Source organism: Eulemur rufifrons, chromosome 8 (genome assembly GCF_041146395.1).
Source record: "Eulemur rufifrons isolate Redbay chromosome 8, OSU_ERuf_1, whole genome shotgun sequence".
Taxonomy (NCBI): domain Eukaryota; kingdom Metazoa; phylum Chordata; class Mammalia; order Primates; family Lemuridae; genus Eulemur; species Eulemur rufifrons.
Window position 1 is genome coordinate 22,911,366 of NC_090990.1, and position 19,660 is coordinate 22,931,025.

Here is a 19,660-nt window from a genome sequence, read left to right on the forward strand (position 1 = left end):
GATGTGGGTGACAAAGACCAGAACTGAGGCTTAGAAAAACTGATGAGGGGAAAATATGGGGGAGAAAAATGATAAGAAGAAAAACATCACTGGAAAATTGTGATAGGAATTAGAAATTCCAGGTTACTTTTAAAAATTTACATTATGGAGAAAGAAAATAAGCCAAGGTTGTACTATAAAACCATTTCCTAGAGATATCATACTCTTTATGTGGCTGCATTCACTGTTCCTTTGGCTGCCCTTTCTGTTCTTTCTGATTTTCCCTGCAAGGGAAACTCCTATTCATCCTTCAATACCTTGCTTAAATGTGTTCTTCTCCGGAAAGCCTTCCCTGATCCTCTCAGCCAGCTAATCCTCTGTGTGTGCTTCTACAGCTCTTTATATTTCGCGTCTATTATGCTGTTAATCACTTTTACTAGCAATTTTATTTGTTTCTCCCACTACTTCTTTCAGGGCAAGGACTAATTATCTTATTCATCTTTGCATCACCAAGACACAGCAGAGTGCCTGGCATGTACCAAGTGTTTGTTGTGTGATAAAAAACATCAAGAGCAACATGGAAGCGCAATTTGCACTTCACTTATAAAAATCAAATTGATTCCTGGTACTTTTCATGTGTAATCGCATTTTCCCTTGATTTGGAAGAAACGACTTTAGATTCATAAAGGAAACTCTATTGATATCTCTGACACATTAGCCAGCTTTTCATCCCCGCTGGTGATAGAAACATTTTTTTTTTTTTTCCTCACACTTCCAAGAAACTCCCAGGGCAAGCTTAATATCAGTGGCACATCTCCCCTCCTACCATTTCTATTGTAGTGAAAGCTAAATTACGCTGTGAGCCTAAAGCTGCCACCAGTCTTAGTGAATTGGGGGAGGGGGATAATTACAAGACACTTCAGTAGCAGACCTAGGAGGGGGGTGGGGGAGGAAGATGAATTCAAACCTTGCCTTATAAGAAATGTGTTGCAAACTCACGTAAAACAGCCGCTTCCTCTGTACATGACAGACCCGATCCAGGTGTCCAGCAGTGACCTTTTCCCACGGGTGTCAGGTCATCACCCAGCACAGAAAACAAGGGGCCAGTGCCTTTCTTGGGCATCCCTCCTTCTCAAACCTTGGGGCCTGCTTTTCCTTTAGGGGATTGTCCTCTCTACCCAGCTCCAACAACCCCCAGTTCCCTCTGCTGCTGCCCCCCCGCCCCGACACACGGCTTGACTCCGGGTCAAAAGTGCCGGCGGCTGGGCTGTCAGGCCGCGGCTGAGCAGAGCCTCGGTCAGGCCCGGACCCCCGCGTCTCCCCGCACTTTGCGGGATGAGCTGAGGAGACGCAGGCCGCGCGAGGCCAGGGGCTGCGGAGGCGCGGGCCTCTGCGCGGAAGGGGGCTCGGTCCCCCAAGAAAGCGCGCGAGTGCCGGGACTTCAGCCCGTTCCTGTCCCCCGCAGCCGTCCACAAGTCTCGGCCCCAGAGCTCCGCGCAGCCCTCATTGAGGCTGGGTCCCGGCCCGGGTGCGCCGCCACCAGTCGGTCGCCGACTCGGACTGCCCGCTCCCCGCGCGGGCCCCACGCCCGGGATCCCGGGTCAGGCCGCCCGCCGCCTGCCTGCCGGTGCCCACGGCGATGCCCCGCCCCGCGCGGCCCGGCTCGGCCGCCGCGCTCCCACCCGGCCGTGACAGCTGGGTGCCCAAAGGGTTAAGCCGGCAGCGCGGCGGCCGGTGTCCCCCGCGCGCTGCCGGTCCGCAGCGAGCCGGCCCCAGCGCGCACGCGCCCGCCCGTTACCTGCGGTCGCCTTCGCGCTCCTCCTCCACCTGGCCGCTCTCTCCCGGGGGCCGCCCCTCAGCCCGCCCCCTCGGCTCGGCGCCGCGCACCCTGCTGGCTACTCGGACGCGGCCTGGGGAGGAGGGGCATGGGGACGATTACCATATATTAGCATACCAGCGCGTCACGTGCCCGCCGCAGCCAATGGTCACTCTGGAAAGGCGGGGATTGAGCTAAACACGCCTCGGTGCTGCTCCCGGCCTGAACCGGTGGCCATGGCAACGTCTGGGCGGGCGGGGGAGTGGGGAGACACTGGAGCCCAGTGGCCCCACGGGAGCATCTCCCCTACCTGAGCTCCGTGTGGTGAAACTTCTCCCACCTCGCGGATGGAGAGGGGCCGAATTTAGCTCAGTTAGAGAGATTCAAAGTCAGCAAACATTGAGCACTTACCACGTGCCTAACACTTTTCTGCAGAATATGATGCTGGGGTAACCCTGTGATGTCTGTACCACTAACCCCACTTGTTAGTAGGGAAAGCAGAGGCTCAAAGAGGTTAGATCACTCACCCAAAGTCACAAAACCATACTAAATGGCCAAAGTGGAGATCTGAGCCGATTTCTGACTTCAGGCCCAGGACTCTCCAGAGTTATTTTCTCCAGCAGGGGTCTCTCAGTACCTCTTCACAATTCCAGGTATTCTAAGCAGTTGAGAAAATCCTCATACATAATTTGTGCAGTGCTTTACTGTTTCCTTACTATGAGCTTTGAGGTTAGTAAGCAGAACAGTTATGCTCATATTACAGATGAAGGAAAATGAGGCTCAGAGAGGCTATGTGACATGCCTTAGGTCAAACAGCTATTAAAAGCTAATGCTTAATTACCATGATTTATACTCAAGCTCACTACTTTAGAAATTTTTAAATTCACTCTTCTCAACCCGATGGAATTGCTGTGAACATTTTACAGATTAAGAAACTGGGACTTTGGGAAGTTAAGCAAATTGCTCAAGGTTACACAGCTATTAAGTAGCAGATTTAGGGTTCAAATCCAGGTTTATTCGGCTCCAAAACTAGTCTTGTGGAGTCTTATTGTACCAGGTTTATTTAAGTTAGGTGTGGACTTTAGAACCTCTTCTCTAATAGAGCTTTCTCTCCTCTCAATATGTGACTGTGTTATCTCTTAATCCTACAGTAAATATATCTTGTGACAAATGACATGTGTTAAGGTTATAGAGGCTAAATATGAAAAGAGAATAGAGTCACCAAGTAGGTAGTGGCACTCTAGAATTCTCTGTCTCTCCATTTTTATCCCTAGGGATTTGAGAGTTTAGCTAAAGGCAAAGTAGTTTAAAAGTACAAATATCTGCATACAGACTTATCTCAGTGGTTCTCTAACTATAATGTATTTATGAATTATTGGACAGGGCTCTATGCCTCAAACTAAATATACTAAAGGCATTTTTGAATATATGTACATTTCACCTTACTGTACTGACCTAAAACCCAATTTCCTCCTAAACTGTGACTATTTGGTACTTAAGAGCACAAATGTAGAGGCAGACATACTTGGGTTAAACTCCTGACTCAGCCACTCATTGGCTGTGTATCTTGGGCAAGTTATTAATACTTAATCTCCCTGTGCCTCAATTTCCTCATTTGTAAAACAGGATAAAATGTTGTGAGAATTTAATAAGTTAATGTATAAAAAACATTTAATACAGGCCCTGGCTCAGGAGTAAACCCTCCATAGTTGTTAGCTATTGTCATCCCAAGAGCTTTCCTAGGAACAGACAACCCACGTGTACACAATTTCTCAAGGCTTCCTAGCTGGCTTTGGAATTCTGAAACTGCCTCTCATCCCTTGTGGCACATTAAACAGCCTGTTGTGCTGGTGAAAGCTTGTTATCTCTCCAAATGACATTCTCTCTTCTTGGGATCATAAATAATTCCTGGACTCAAAGGAGCTGGTTTCTCTTGCACATCTCCCAGCACCAAATTACCGGAGTGGCTCCTTGCAGAAGGGGATCTTGACAAACAGTGGAGCCATAAGTCAGGCTCCCTGAAACACTTTTATGAGCGCCTTAATGAGGGAGATGAGCTGTCATCAGGAACTCGTCCAGTCTTTCCTGGCCACAGGAAATGAGCTCTTTGTGCTCAAAGGGTTTCCAAAGCTGAGGCGCAAAGAGTTTTCAGGAAGTAGGCCAGAGATGAGAAGCTGTTGACTCAGAGAATTCCAGGGCTGAACAGCCCCCATCCTGCCATTCACCCTGTAGGGTCAAATGACTCATGGTCTTATTGCAGCAATAGCACCACCAAAGGGTGGTTTGTGTTTGGGGGTGTTAATCCTCCCCCATTCCCCACTAAATGAACACTTCCACAGCCAACCCCCACTTTCACCGCAAAGATACTGCAGTATAGAACAGTGATTAAGAGCATTGTCTCTGGAGCCAAAGAACCAGATTTGAATCCTGCTTCCACTACTGGACTATTTGTGTGATGTTAGAAAAGTTGCTTAACCTCTTTGCATCTCAATTTCCACATCTGTAAAATGGGAATAATAATAGTGCCCATCTTATAGGGCTCTTGTTAGGATTAAATGAGTTACTAACATAAAGTGCTTAGAACACCCTATAATATGCACTAAGGATGTATTTGCTAATTAAACAAAATAAATGTATAAGTCCAGTGCAAACAATGCACTTTGTATAGAGGCAACTGCAGCCTTAAGTGAAGTGTCCTAGGCCCTCCCTCTCCATGTGCTGCCCCTAACCCCTTCTGACTTGCATATAAATGTTGCCCAGGAATAGGAAGAACATGTGCTTGGGAGCTCTAGTTTGCACCTGGCTAGTTTGCAAAGGCTTTGCTCTATGAACTTGGCCAAGTTACTTTACATCTCTGAGGCACGGTTTCATTAGTTGCGAAATGAGACTAATTTCCTCTCATTCAATAAGATAGTATCTTTCAAGAGGTGATGAGGCCCTGCTCTAGACAGAGGCCTTGCCTGATTCAAATCATCTTGCTCTTTTACTGAACTGTTTCTGGTGAACATCTTTGCTCTACAAATAATGAAAATAGCTCACATTTATTGAACACTTGCCTTGGTCTTGTGCTATATACTTCATCTTATTTAATTCTTGCAATAAGCCTAAATCCCAGAGAGATTAAATAACTTATCCAAGATTGCGATGGAAGTCAGTGGCAGAGCCAGAATTCAAGCCAGGACTATCTGATTCCCAAATCCCTGCTAATAACCCACCATGGTATATACAGGCCTCCAACTCCAGCTTGGCTCACAGGACTCAGGGAATGTGTGTTATATTTTTTTTTAGCATTCCTCCCCCATCCATACACACACTCTCTCCAGTTACACACTAGCACCCGGCATAGTAAGTGCTCCATATATATTTACTAAATGAGTGAAAATAAGGGATTGTGACATCCTCTTGTAGTGATGAAAGCCCACTTTTTCTTGGGCTGTCCCTGGTGGGAAGCAAAGCAGCTGGCAACCCTCCTCCTCACCCCCTACCATTTTCTTCCTGCTAATTAATAATGTGGAAGCCCTCCCTCCTTTCCCCACAGGGGAGTCAGGCTTCTTGGTTTCAGAGATCCACAATAGACACAGTGATGACTCATCTTCAGTGTACATTCGGAGAGTTGTCAGGGCCACTGGAGCTTTTTAGGGCTCTGTTAGTATGCATCAGTAGGGTGATTTCCAAATAATGGCCTTGAATAGATATATTAGCTTGCTAGAGCTGCTGTAACAAAACACCACAAACTGGGTGGCTTAAAACAACACAAATTTGTTCTCTCATAGTTCAGGAAGCTGTTTAAGTCTGAAATCAGGTGTCATCGGGGTTGGTTCCTTCTTGGGGGCTCAGAGGGAAAATCTGTTCCATGCCTCTCTCCTAGCTTCTGGTGGTTGCCAGCAATTCTTGGCATTCCTTAGTTTGTGTGTGCATCACTCCAATCTCTGCCTCTGTTATCATATGATGTTCTCTGTGTGTATCTGTGTCCAAATTTCCCTCCTATAATGACACAAGTCATTGGATTAAGGCCCACACTAATTCAATATAACTTCATCTTAACTTGATTACATTTGCAAAGACCCTTTTTCCAATAAGATCACATTCACAGGTACTGGGGAGTGGGACTTGAACATATCTTTTTGGGGTACGTAATTCAATCCACAAGAATATGTTTGGGGTAGAGTGGAGGGGAATGGAAAATGAAGGAAGGGGATGGAGAGAAAGGGGAGGTGGTCCATGAGGGGCAGATCACACTGACAGAGTGGAGTGTGACCCAGGGTCCCTCAGGGATGGGACTAATATTTTTCTTTTTGGCCAATTCCATTCTTTTCCAAAGATATCTTGGGCTCATAGACTTACAGTAATAAAGCTGGAAGGGACTTCAGAGATGCATTCATTCACTCAACAAACATTTGTCAAACATTCTGAGGAGCTGGGCATTCAGAGAGAAAAGACATACTCTCAAGAAACTGTGGCCCAGAGAGTGCCTATGAGTTATCTAAGATCACACATTAAGTTCAAATACAGCCAGGAACAGAATGGGGTATCCTGAACCCCATTCCTGAGACTTTTTGATGTCTACTAGGAAGGTTACCCCTACCCCTGGGCCTGAACCTCTGGCACACAGACAGATGTAAATTTTTAAAAGATATTTGTGCTCTGAGGATTATTACCAACTTCTCGGAGCTTCCATAGGCTGGTCCAGTATTTGAGGCGACTTTGGAGCCTTGAACAGAGCTAGAAACATACCCTCTCTGAAAGTGAAATCCTGTAGCCATTCTTCTTTTTGGTTCAATTAATTGCTTGATCTTTGAAACATCATCTCTGGATGCAATAGCAAGATTGGGCAATAATAGAACTCCTTGAGGGGCAGAGATAACATCTTGTTAATTTTTTTGTCTCCAGTGCTAATACAGAAGCCATCATGGAATCAGCCCTCAATAACCATTTGTTCAATGAATGAAAGAACATTGCTCCAGTTAGTACCAAGGGCTATTTATATCTTACTCTTCTACACACCGTGCTCAGTGACAGTGCTGAGTTGGTTTAAGAATACCTGGATTACACTCTCAAAGTCACAGTTCTTTTGACATGAATATTCCATTTGTCACTACGTCATTAGAAGCGATGCTATTTTAATCCCAGTATTGGTGGCTGATACGAATATTGTCCTGCCTTGAGCTGTCGAGATGTGAGATATCAGCCTGGAGAAGTGAGGCTGAAAACTGGGGCAGGCCAGGGTCAGAGATGGGGTCAACCCAGCAGGAGTTGTCAGATCAGAGCAGGGGTGAGAAGGAGGTCAGATGGGAGATCAAAGTCCAGGAACTAGGGCAGGTACAGTCAGTCTTGACTCTCCCGAGGATGAAGGCCTGCTGGCCAGAGCCGCTTGGGAAGTCATCTCATAGGCAGGTCCTCTGAGCAGGCCTTCTGTTTGAAGGTCCCCAGAGGGATCTTTGTAATTGATCTGGGTTTGAGTCCCCCCTCCCAAAGGGGATATAATCAGTCAACATTATGCAGCAGGCCTTATGTTCACATAATCAGATAAACCTTAAAAACCTGGAAACAACATTTTTTGTTCTAGCCACATGGACCCAGGCTTACTACTAATTTTTAGATTCATAATTTTAGGTCTAATTCTGGCTGTGCATTGGAATCGTCCATGAAATTTGTTAATATACAGATTCCCAGATCCCACCGCCAAAGATTATGACTCCTAAATCTGGGGCAAGCTGCTGACACCTCAAGAGGCAGTATGATGCAGTGGCCAAGTGTGGTGACTCTGGAGCCAAGCTGCTCAGGTTTGAAATGATTCTGCCACTAGCCCAGTGAACTTGGGTGGATTTCTTAACCTTTCTGTGCTTCGGTATCTTCTCTGTAAAAGGGAATAATAATATTCAGCTCATTGGTTTGATGTGAAGATTAATGATTTAATACATGCAAGGTCTTAGAATACTAAGTGTTCAAGAAATGTTTCTTACTGTTGTTATCTTTCTTTCTACCAAGGTATGCAAGTGATTTAGAAGCACAGTCCTTCCTTCACTCACTCCTTCATTCACTCATTTGTTCATTTGTTCTATAAATGCTGAATACTCCTGCCTGCCAGGACCCATGCTACATACACATACTCCTCCCCAGTTTATGGTCTAGCGGCTAAGCCAGTATTGGGAAGCACTGTTCTACTCCTTGCCTTCAGCTCTCCAAACCCTCATTGGATGCTAAGGCTCGGGGCTTCACCTCTGGTATCCCTAAGGCGCAATGACCTTTATTTCACAACCCTGAAATGGAGCAAAATGGAAAGAACATGGTAGTCATCTGGATTTGGTGTTCCATTTTCTAGCAGAGCGACATTGGAGAAATCGCATGTAGAAGGTACCTTCTGTCTACTGCCTGCCCAGTATCTTTGTTCTGGAAATGGCCTCACTCCTCCTGCATCTACAGAGCTGGGAGAAGAACTGTCAAATACACCCATGATTTCACCCTTCACCCCAGGCCACAGCTGATTGGTCAGGGTGGGCACCTGGCCCAAACTGAGCCAATCATATCCCATCTCCAGGCCGCTGAAGACTTTCTGCCTGACTCTGGTGCTCTCTTGAATGGTGGTGATGCGAATGCAGGAGGTATTAGCAGTGGAGATTTTCTACCATGCATCCCAAGAAAAAAGAAAGAGCCAGTTAGTCTGCAGGGGGAAAGAAAAGTAAGGCCAATGCTTGGATTTCTCAGGGTGCTACGGGTCCTGATTGCCTCCCTACCCTGGGGTCCAGCATCATCTTCAGCCTGGGATTCTGTGACACATCCTTTATCTTTACAGTAATTCCTCTTTGTATTTAAGTCAGCTGTAGCAGACATATTTGTTTTTACCTGGTTCCTGGAAGGCAGGCTTTACCCCCAACAGCTGGTCCTCTCGTGCTCAAGATGTCTGTTTTCCAAGGGCTGCTCAAGGGAGAAGCAAATGTAAGGGTCTGGTCTGGAGTCTTGAGATCAAAAAGCCGTACCCCTGTTCTGGAGCCTCGGACCCTACTTTAATGAGCTTTTGGGTCAGGGAACTTTAAAAGTACAGGGAGGAGAAAAGGGTCTGGGGTCTTGAACACTAGTTGGGTGCCTGACCAGGCTTTCATGGGAGGGACCCTGATTTTTAACTTTCCTAGTTAAAGAGGAATCTTCTGGAGAGCCACAGTCTCTCCTGCCGCCTGTCATGCCCAGTGCTGTTCTGTCTCTTCATATTCACGATTCCTCAGACACTGATGCCCTTTCCAAATGGAGCCATATTTTCCCTACATATCTGGAATTGGTGCTTAGGACTTATCTATTTCTCTTGGGGATGGGGGTTGGGGTGGGGAGCGGGAAGGTGTAGAGCAGCCCTTTCTGTCCTAGTATTATCTAAGCTTCTGGTGTTTTCCTTATTTTAGGCCAGCCTCTCCTAGCATGTCATTGAGCTGATTTATGTTACCTCTTCCAGCGCCTTTTTTAATCAGTTAGACATCAGCTCCTCCATTTTACAGACAGGGCTGACATTTATCAATAGCTGGTTTGCAACAGTACAGACTCAAGTGCTTGTTAATAGCGAAATATTTTCCTATTGATTGCTGCTACAGGGCCCCTAAGTGCCCTCCTCCCACCTTCCCTGACACCCTCAGTTTCTCTCCTGGGATCCTCCCTCCCCAACCTCTGTACCTTCCAGTGACTAAAGCGTTAATACCTGGCACAACAGGGACCTCCAGGATAATGCTCTACAACTTTGGCTTGAACACTTGGCATGCTTTCCCACTTGTTCCTGCCTCTGCCTTACTTGTTAGATATTTAAAATATCCTCCTTGTTTACAGATAAGGTTTAGAAAAGTTAACTAACTTAATCCATTCTTTTACTTGGTCATTCATTCATTCATTCAACACATTTTTATTGAGTGACTTCTTTGTGCCAGACCTGGGCTAAGTGCCAAGGATATAATGTCAAACAAAACTAACATAGTAAGTCCAGATTGGTGCAGAGACAGATAAATATTAGGAGATAAGCAGATAAATATATACTATCAAACTCCGACTAGTATTACCAATCGAAAGACTAGGGTGTTGCAAGAGAGGATCATGCAGAGACTTACTTTTAGATGGGAGGCCTCTGAAGGACTTTAACATGTTAACTGCTATTTGAGTTGTATATAACTCACGCTAGGTTTTGAGCCCGGGGCTTCACGTAGCATATGAAGACTCAATTCTCTGAAACAAATTCAATGAATATGTCTTGAGTCACATACAACAATTGGCGTGCAGTGTAAAAATTAATTCTAGTGCCACATGAGTTGCATATAACTCATTCACAGAAAACAATAAAAAATAACAAATTTTTCATTAAATTAGAAAGGATCATTTTGTTTTCAAAGTTTTTATTGTATTTTCCTAATAAAACACCATGGCCCCAGGGGAAAAAAAATTTTTTTTTTTCTAGTGTGGCAGTCAATGTGTTAAGAGTTAACCAGACAAAGAAAGGGAAGAACTGTTCAGGCACAGAGGCCATTGCATGTATGAAGAATGTGGCATTAGCTGACTTTGCCAAAAGTCACCCTGCCGAGAAGGAGCGGGGCTGGGTTCTGGGCCCAGATGTGTCTGACTCTGAAGTCTATGTTGTTTCTTTCTTCCTGGATTGTTTTGCCCCTGCTCATTCAGCCATCTTTCCTAGATCCTTGGGTGTGGATCTCAGATCTGCACATTACTGCTGTACTGTCTTAAAAACCACCCTTGTAATATAGACACAGCCATGCCTCAGCCTCCTGCCACCTCAACAAGTGCATCTCTCACCAAATTGAGCCATCTTATCTCAGGAGCCACAAAAGAATATTAGAAAGGCTGCATGAGGAGTCTTCTAGAAGCTAAACACTGTGATGGGGTGGGAAAAAGAGCTTTCGCTTTCGCTCCTCAGTACCTACTTTGGTGTCAGTTCTGCCCACAGCTCCTCTGAAGGCAGCTTTATGCCTGATTCTGACGCAGCCCTGGGCAGAGCTGAGTGGCCCAGTGTGGGTACCTGGCACCAGCGTAGGTAAACTGCAGGCAAGGGAGAGGCAAGAATGGATGAATTGCACTCACGAATTTGAACCAAAGGAAGACTGCAGAGCAGAAAGTAAGGAAGCCGATCTCGGGAGTGAGAGGAGAAGGCAGAAGAGATACCAAGAAGCCATGGCCTGACTGTAGCACACACTGCTAATTGCCTCTCAGTATCATCATCCTCAGTGCTGACAAACATTTGACAATTGGCTCTTGGTGGGTGGAGGGTATGGAAAGGGTACAGTCCAGATTTGTTGAATTTTCCAGTTTCTATGGTGTAAATACTCCCACCAAGGCTGATTTCAAGTCATGGTAATGAATGTAGAATTGGGGAAATAATATATGCAATGAGCTGGGTATAGTGGCTCATGCCTGAAATCCCATTGACATGGAGGCTAAGCTGGGGGGATAGCTTGAGCCCATGAGTTTGAGGCTGCAGTGAGCTATGATCGTGCCACTGCACTCCACCTGGGTGACACAGTGGGACCCTGTCTCAAAAAAATAGAAAAAGAATGCATGCAGTCGGCTCTCATGAGCCTATGTGAGCTAGTTGCAGGACACCACTGAATTATCTCCCTTTCTTCTTTTTTTTTTTTTTTTAAACTAATAGGAAGTCCCCTCCAAGATTCATCAGGGCATGTGGTCACCTTTCCTAGCCTCCTTATGTTGGATATGACCATATCAGTAAGATCCCGTCAATGGACTGTGAGCAGAAGTGAAGTGGGCAACTTCTCTGTCACATCCTTAAAAGGGTCACTGGATGCCCTCTACTTGCTCTCTTCCCTCCTTGCTGCAGGCTGGAATGCAGACATGATGTAGACAAGGACAGTACCAGAGGGGAGTGCAGGAGCAGCGAGTTGCAATGAACCTGGAGTTTTGTGCAACCTCATGGAGCAGAGATGCCTGACAACCCCGGGCCACCCACGTGCCTCTGCACCGTTTCCTGAGAGAGAAGCAAATGTGTGTCTTATTTCAGACTTGCCTTTGGGAGTCTCTTTATTACGGCAGCTTACTCTGAAGACCAATACTTAGCCCTGGAGCTACCTGGGGTTTGATGCATTGTGTGGATATCTTTACCACAAACCCCACCTTCCCTTCAAAAATGTCCCACACGATTCTGTCCATAGTAAAACCAGAAGATTATTAATCAGCATTTACTAGTCTGTGCTACAGAAACCATCCTCAAGTCTCAATGGCTGACAACAACAAAGATTTATCTCTCACTTAGGTTCAATGACAGCTGCAGGGCATTTAAGCTTCTGCTCTGTGCTTCCTCACATTCTAGGTCTAAGACTGAAGGAGCAGCCCCTTTATTAGTCTGAAGACAGAAGGAAAAGTGCAGTGGTTGACTCTTGCAATGGCTCTTAAAGCTTCTGCTGAGACGTGGTGTGCATCATTTCTGTTCACATTCCACTGGCCAAAGGAAGCCAATGGCCCAGGCTGACACCAAGGGGTCAGTGAGGCATTCCCGACAGAATGTTGCAGTGGGCAGGGATGGGTAATCCTTTTTCTGAGAGTTCGGCAAATAGTTGGGAATAATAATACGATCTACTGCAAGAGCATAAAATGAAAAACATGCATTATGTCAGGGCAGGTGCTGTTGCTATTGCCATTTTACAGATGAGGAAACTGAGGCTTAGAGAGGATAAGGGCCACATAGTCATACAGTCTCATACTTGCTTTTAGAACTCGAAATTTCTGAGCTCACTTCAGTTTTTATGTTATGGATCAGGTTGTTATTAATAAAACCTTGTAGATAGTCTAGAATACCCTCTACCTTTTATAGACTATTTTTGGAAGCCAAGCTCGGGAGTCTGTGATGAGCTCACTTAAGCTCAAGATGTACAAAGAGGGGAAAGGGATGTGAACTATGAAGTTAATCAGTCTGGGGGCTGGTCCAGGGGCTCTACCACTAAATCCCTGTTCAAATTCAGAAAGATGTTTAACCTCTCCAGGTCTTGGTTGTCTGTACATGGAAGGGCTCAGAGCATGCAATTAATAAGGTCTTTTCTGGCTCTAAGATACTAATATCTAATTTCACCATTTCCAGTGAAACTTTAGAAGCCCTATTCTTTATTTACAAACTATTGAAAGGCAGTATTGATAAACTGCCCATTTCTGTTCATTTGTTCATTCATTCAGTGATTCAATCAAAAGTTGATGGCGTGCTGTCTGTGCCAGGCCCTGGGGGCACAGGGAGGATCAGATCTGGTCTTTCATTTCCAGGAGTTCACAGTCTGTTGGAGGAGACAGACACAGATATGGATCGTGGTAAACCTGCAATAAGTGCCCTAATTAGAGAGCTATAAAGAAGATTTACGAAGATGCTGTATCAGAGTGGGAGGAAGCTGCTTCTGCAGATTGGGTGTGGTTAACAGCAGGAAGAGCTATGGGGAGAGGAGCAGGCAGAATGAAGATGATGAGTTCCGTCTGGGAACTGGGACATGCGGGAGGAGGCGTCCAGGAGGCCAGCGGTTAGCTGGGACTGAGGCTGGGTGGAGGTGTAGATTCAGGATGTGGATTGGGGTCATTCGCAAATAGATGGTCACTGAAGTCATCAGAACACATGAGATTACGATTTTCCTTCCGTATATTGTCCCTGGATGTTGGGTCAAGAACAGGGCCCTGAACTCCCAGGGGCCTGACCGCACAGGGTGGCCACACACACCCATCTTTGCCAGGGAGGGCCCTGCAAGGGATTGACCTAAGCTGGGAGCAACAGTGTGCAAGTCGGCCCTGAAGGAACAAACGTGTAGCGTCAATTCCGTTTTATGGCCTTTTCTGATGCTGGAACACGTAGAGAGGGCACTAGGTCATCCTCGGTGCAACAGGGACATAAATCAGGCAGTGCCCTGCTTCCTGAGGCCCCAGGAAGACAGGACCTGCTCGGCTCTAACTGGGATCAATTACAGGCCATTCCTCTGCCTCCCAAGCTGACTTTCATGGACTCACGCAGGCATGGCCCCGGGAGGCCCCGTGGAGAAGCAGCTCCCAGACTGTGTCTGTGACAAGATGCAGAGCTCTAACCTGAGCAGGGCAAAGGAGACACAGCCATGTGCCTTAGTGAAGAGGCTGAACACAATGATGATGAAGCAACGACATTTGCCTTTGTTGAATGCAACGGGCCAGGCACATGCCAAGCACTTTACATCCATTATTGTACTTTAACCTCACAATAACCTTCCGAAGTGGGTCCTATTGTTCAATTCACTTTACAGATGAAGAAACTGAGGCTCGGTGAGGTTGAGCGACCTGCCCAAAGCCATCCACTTAGGAAGTGGTGGAGGCCTAAATTCAAACCCAGGTCTGTCTGCCTCCAGAGGCTGAGTTCTAACAAATGTCAAAGAGACAGCAGGCATAGACAGCCTGTTCTTTGGAGTCAGGTAAGTTTGGATTCAAATCCTAGCTTTGCCACTTCCTAACTGTGTGATCTGTAGCAGGTTACTGAGCTTCTGAAGCCTCAATTTCTTTGTCTGTAAAATGGGGACAGCAGAGCCTATCTTTTGACATTATGAAGATTAAGGGTAATGTACATAAAATATTTATAAATGCTCAATAAGTGGTAATATTACTATAATCATCGCCATCCTCATTCTTGGCTCTTTTCTTTGCTTACCGCACTCAAGTAGATGGAAGAGTGTGTGCAAAATCCTGCTAGCATGAGAGAGGCAGCATGTGTGGAGACCTTAAAGTGGTTTGACATAGCTCACAGTGAAGGGAGGAGCAAAGTAACTGAGAACTGAAAGCAAAAAGTAGACAGGGGCTGGGTCGTGCAAAGTTGCTTCGCAAACCATAAAGAGGATTTAGGGCTTTATTCTGAGGTCAGTTGGAAGCTACTGAAGAATTTTAAGCAGATAGAGGAGTAGCATAGGTGATTTTGCTTCTCGGAGAGATGTTTTCGGCAGCCCATCTTGTTCCCCCTAGTACTCATGCACACAACCATGCCTAGGACATGGTGGTGTTCAAAAAATATTTGTTGAACAAATTTGCCCAAAGTTGCTGTTTTACCCGGGTTTTATGAGAACAGGAGTGCACTGTCACCAGCCAGGGAAAGAGGCATATTTTAGGGATAACAGTGGATGCCATCTACGGAAAGCCAAGAGCAGAGATTGCAATTGGGAGGTAATCCTGGATCCAAGGTGGCTGCAGGTCCTCTGCAGACAGGATGCACAGGTCACCACTGAGGCAGTGTGCCTGCAGGTCACATCCCAGCCTCTGTCCTACCTGCTGGCCCTCTCATTCTTAGTTTTTATTTCCCTAGCACTTTGGCTTGCACATGGCCCATTATAGCTTCACTGCTCCTTCTATATTATGAACTTTCAGTCTTAGATCCTTTTGATAAGTGGCTTATAATTTGTTTTTTTTTTTTAGTTCTAAATCTATAAGAGAAAATCTAATTGGCTTAATTTCACCATTTTCTGTAGCACGAGTCTGAATGGGGGAGGCATGCATTTCTAAATAAAATCAGGATTTTGTGAGGTTAAAAGGAGGGAGGAGGAATAGTTGCTGGGAAGGCAATCAACAATGACCACTGTGTTACATAATGATTTGACCACACATTGTGGTAAGTGCTCTGAAGAGGTACGGGTGCCATAAGGGAGTGTAACAGGAGGACCTGAATGAGATTGTGCAGGGGTGCAAGGTTTCAAAAGGCCTATGGATTGTCTGTTCTTGAGTCAATGCTATGTTAATTAGAGGACAGGTTAAGCTCCTATAACAAAAAGTCCCAAAAGACAGTAACTTACATGAGATACAAGTTTATTTTTCTCATATGAATAGTCCTGAGATGGGTAGTCCATGGCTGGCAGAGCCAGCTCTGTTCCAAGGAGTCTTCTGGGACCTTGGTTGGTGAGTTGATGCTACTACCGTTAATATGGGGCTCCCATCTCGGGGTCCACAACACCAAGGTGCTCACATCCTAGAGGCAAGAACTGGTGCCCAGTGCCACACCTAGCTGCCAAGGGGGATGGGGAAAGTAGAGCTTAGCTGGGCATCCATGTTCTCTGTTAAAGCTCTGGAAGGTGTTGAACAAAAGAAAGGGGGGTGGGAGCTCACTGGGGGCAAGTCCAAGTCTCTGCCATGGGCACCCTGGCCTTGGGGGAGGAGAAGGAGGGCACAAGCAGTACTAAATAGTCAAATGCAGGAGGGAGGTCCAGTAAGGTGAGGAAAAATGGTGCCCTCTGGACTTGGCCTGTAAGTAGTTCCTATGGCCCCAGAGGGCAGGAGCCAGATTACAGTGGGCTGAGGGTGAGAAGTGAGAATACAGAGCTAGAAGTCCAAGACAACTCTTTTGAATCACTTGGAGGAGAAGGGAAGAAAAGAGAGGCACAAATAGCCAAATCTAGAACAAAGGAACAAGGAGGGCTTTTTTTTTTTTTTTTTTTTTTTTTTTAATTTGGGAGAACTTCGAGAATATTTACAGGCAATGAGGAATATTTAGTCTGAAGACGTGGGAAAGGGAGGAGTTAGCACCCTGTGCGAGATAGAGGCAGCTGCCAGTGCAGGTGGGAGGGGACCGAGCCAGGAGATACAGAGGGAGACGTTTCTCCAGAGATGAGAGGAAGACAGCGAGGATGGCTGGTGAAGCGGTTACATTGGCGGATGCAGGGTGCGGAAGGAAGTCAAGCAATTCCTGCCTGATAGCTCCTTTTTCTGAGCAAACCAGAAGGTGGGGGATTCCTGACTCAGAAGAGGCAGATGGTTGATCGAGGAATGAAGGAATCTGTGCACTCATGTATAGATTCAGTCAGGTTCAGAGTCACGTGGCTTTGACTCACGTATCCACAGTCCACCAAAGCTAGCTCAATCCAGTTCAGAGAAAAAGTATGGGGTATCTTACAGATCCAAAGGCAGAGGGGTCTCTGGGTCTCAGCAAGAGGCTGGATCCCAGGAACTAGACAGCTCCATTCTCTTGCTGGTGGCTTGGTCCACGGCATCGGCGTGGGATCTGTGGAGGGAGTGTGACGGGTAACCAATTGTGAATTAATCCTGGGGACTCAGGAATTCTAGAACCTTGAAAGGGAACTGAGTTCCTGCACTGACTCAGGTGTGGGGTTGAAATACCAGCATCTGGATCTAAATTATATTATGATTTCACTTTTAGCCATAGCTGGTGAAGCTTGGGGGACATAAGAATGACATTTGGGGGAGTGTGACTGTCAGGAGCCCATCAGAAAACAGTTGACACGCTCACGTTGGGTAATATGAAGAAAGTTTTATGCAGGGTCTTTACAAATGTGTGAGCAGGGTTTAAGGAAACCACAAGAGATGGTGCAGTACCTGAGCCTGGGGATCTCAGAGCTGTTGCCATTCCTAGGTCTGAAAGTCTGAGAGGAAAGAGCAATTGCCTGAGCTCAGAGGGGGCTTCGTGGAGAGGGCCCCGGCAGGCGTGGACCTTCTGCTGTGGGATGTGGCAGCCCACACCAGCCTCACGGAGAAGCCAGAGCAGTACACACCCTACCTTCCCCTTCTCCCGGCCTCCAGTCTCCTGCCAGGGCTCCTATAGGCTGAACCCATGAGGACTCGTGGAGGGAGATCAGTTTCTCTACCCTCTGTGGAATAAAAAGGCAAAGCCCAGGACCAGGGGCACAGGCATTGATCCAAGAGGGTGGTGGGCAGCAGGACATTAAGGGCATCTCAGGGCAAGCGCTGCAAAGTGAGCATCTGCCCAAGTGGAGCACCAGAGCGAGGTCAAAGGCAGCGGGGAGGAGGCAGCAGCCTCGACTGGCTCAGACGCTAAACTCCTGAAGACACCGAGGGGGCACAGCAACCCTGTGGTGGTCTGAGCCCTGCAGCTCCCTGGGTTGGGGCGGGGCAGTACTGAGCTAGCAAAATGTGTGTCCAGATGACATTGTGACCTCATTCGGGTAAATGAGGTCTGTGGGCTCCAGGTTACCCTGTAATAAAAAGGGAAGAAGCTTGTTATGGATTGGATTATGTGCCCCCCCCACAAAAAAAAGTTATGTTGGAGTCCTAACCTCCAGTACCTCAGAGCTTATTTGGAGGTAGGGTCTTTACAGAGGCAATTAAGTTAAAATGAGGCCATTAGGGTGGGCCCAGTATCCTTATGAAAAGGGAAAATTTGAATGCAGAGACAGACCACAGAGAGGGACGACGATGTGAAGAGCCACAGGTAGGAGGGAGGCCTGGCACAGGTCCTTCCCTCACAGCCCTCAGAAGGAACCAACCCTGCTGACACCTGGGACTCCCAGCCTCCAGGGCTGTGAGAGGATAAATTTCTGTTGTTCAGGCCACCACCACCCAGTTAGTGGCATTTTGTTCCCGCAGCCCTAGCAAACTGGTGCAGAGCCATTCTCCCCTGTTATGCCTCCTACCACTGCGCATCATCTGGGGGGCTCAGAGAGCCGCTGGGCCTTGCGGGGCAGCGTGTAAAGGACCAGGCACCCCACGGAGCAGCAGGAAGTGGCAGCTGTGCGTGCCGCACCCAGCAGGGGAGCACAGTGTCCAGGTCCCCCGGCAGCACAGCTGCAGACACCCGCAGACAATAGTTACGCCTGGCAGGAGCAGCTGTGTGGAATCAGGCTCTAAAGGATGGATGGGCTCTGACCAGGGGTGTGTGGAGACCCCGGGTCAGCAAGACGGCGGGGCTACAGTGGGAATGGACTTGTTTTTTGGCATAAGCGAGGCATGACCTGGGAAGCAATAAAACTTGGTGGGGATGTTTTACAGGGGGTTGGAGATGATCTGATCTCTCAAAATCACGTTCACACGGATTGTCCAACTCCTCCTCCCCACTCTTCCCTCTCCATCAGCAGCTGGTGGTAGCACCTCTCCACCTCCCTCCCCCATCTTCTGGGACTTCAGTGCTCAAAGTCACTGTGCCCTGCATATTTCTGGGAAGTGGCCCCAGATCTTGAGCCTTCGGGGAGTAGGAAGAAGCTGTTCCCCACAAGTTTTTGGATCCTGCTTTAGATGAGGAAAGGGAAGGAGGTGCTTAGGAATCAAGGTCCCTGGGGGCCACAGAGGGAAAGGTAGTTCAGACAGAGGGAACAGTATGAGAAAAAGCTGAGATGTGGTTGGGGTGTAGCAGGTTGAAGAGGTTTCATGTAGCAAAGGATGCCCATGAGGACCTGGTAGAAGGTGGGATTCAAGAAGAGGCCAGGGGCCAGAATGTGACTGCCAGGTGTCACAATAGTGCTACCTGGTGCAGGAAGGAGTCTGAGCCTGGCCTGAGATGACACCCTGCTCAGGAGGACTTTTAACTGGAGTCTCTAGATGAGTAGCTTGGGATGTCTACCGACTAATGATCCATTTCTATAGATGGCTTTGTGGGGTACAAAATGCTCTCACAACTTCCCCATCTTCCAGCTATCTATTGCTGCATAACACACTAACCCAAAATGACACTCATTTTGCCCATAGACCTGCAGTCTGGGGAGGACTTGCAGAACAGCTCATTGCTGCTCCACTCAGTGTCAGCTGGGGCAGCTGGAACCATCTGAAGTCTTTGTCCTCACATGTCTGGCAGAGGCTGCTGGAACCTTATCTGGGGCTGTGAGTCAGAACACGTCCATGTGGCCTCTCCTTGTGGCCTGGGCTTTTTCACAACAGTGGCTGGGTTCCCAGGGTGAGTGTGCTTAGAGTGAGAGCCAGGTGGAAGCTTTTCTAACTTAGCCTTGCAAGTCTTGATGCGCCACCTCTGCCACATTCTACTCATTAGCAGCTGGTCACAAGGGCTGCACATGTGCAAAGGGAGAGGCATTAGATGCCATCTTTCGTTAGGAGGAGTATCAAATTGTGCACATATTTAAAACTACCATGCCCTGAGAAGAAGGCCTGATTATCTCTACATTCCACAGAAGCTGGGTGAATTGTCAAGATCACACA

The 19,660-nt window shown here is 47.2% G+C and overlaps 1 protein-coding gene across 7 annotated transcripts in view; it reads right to left on the minus strand.

Moving 5' to 3' along the window:
* The window catches only part of PHC2 (polyhomeotic homolog 2), a 103,134-nt gene extending 101,237 nt beyond the window's left edge, over positions 1-1,897 (minus strand). For 6 of the 7 annotated variants that reach the window (XM_069479738.1, XM_069479736.1, XM_069479735.1 and 3 more), the window contains exon 1: positions 1,778-1,897. The gene's annotated coding sequence lies outside the window, so the exon portion shown is untranslated. Of the gene's footprint in view, positions 1-978; positions 1,036-1,777 lie in introns of all 7 variants that reach the window. The other variant, XM_069479732.1, reaches the window with a different exon arrangement.
* Positions 1,898-19,660: the final 17,763 nt, after the last annotated feature.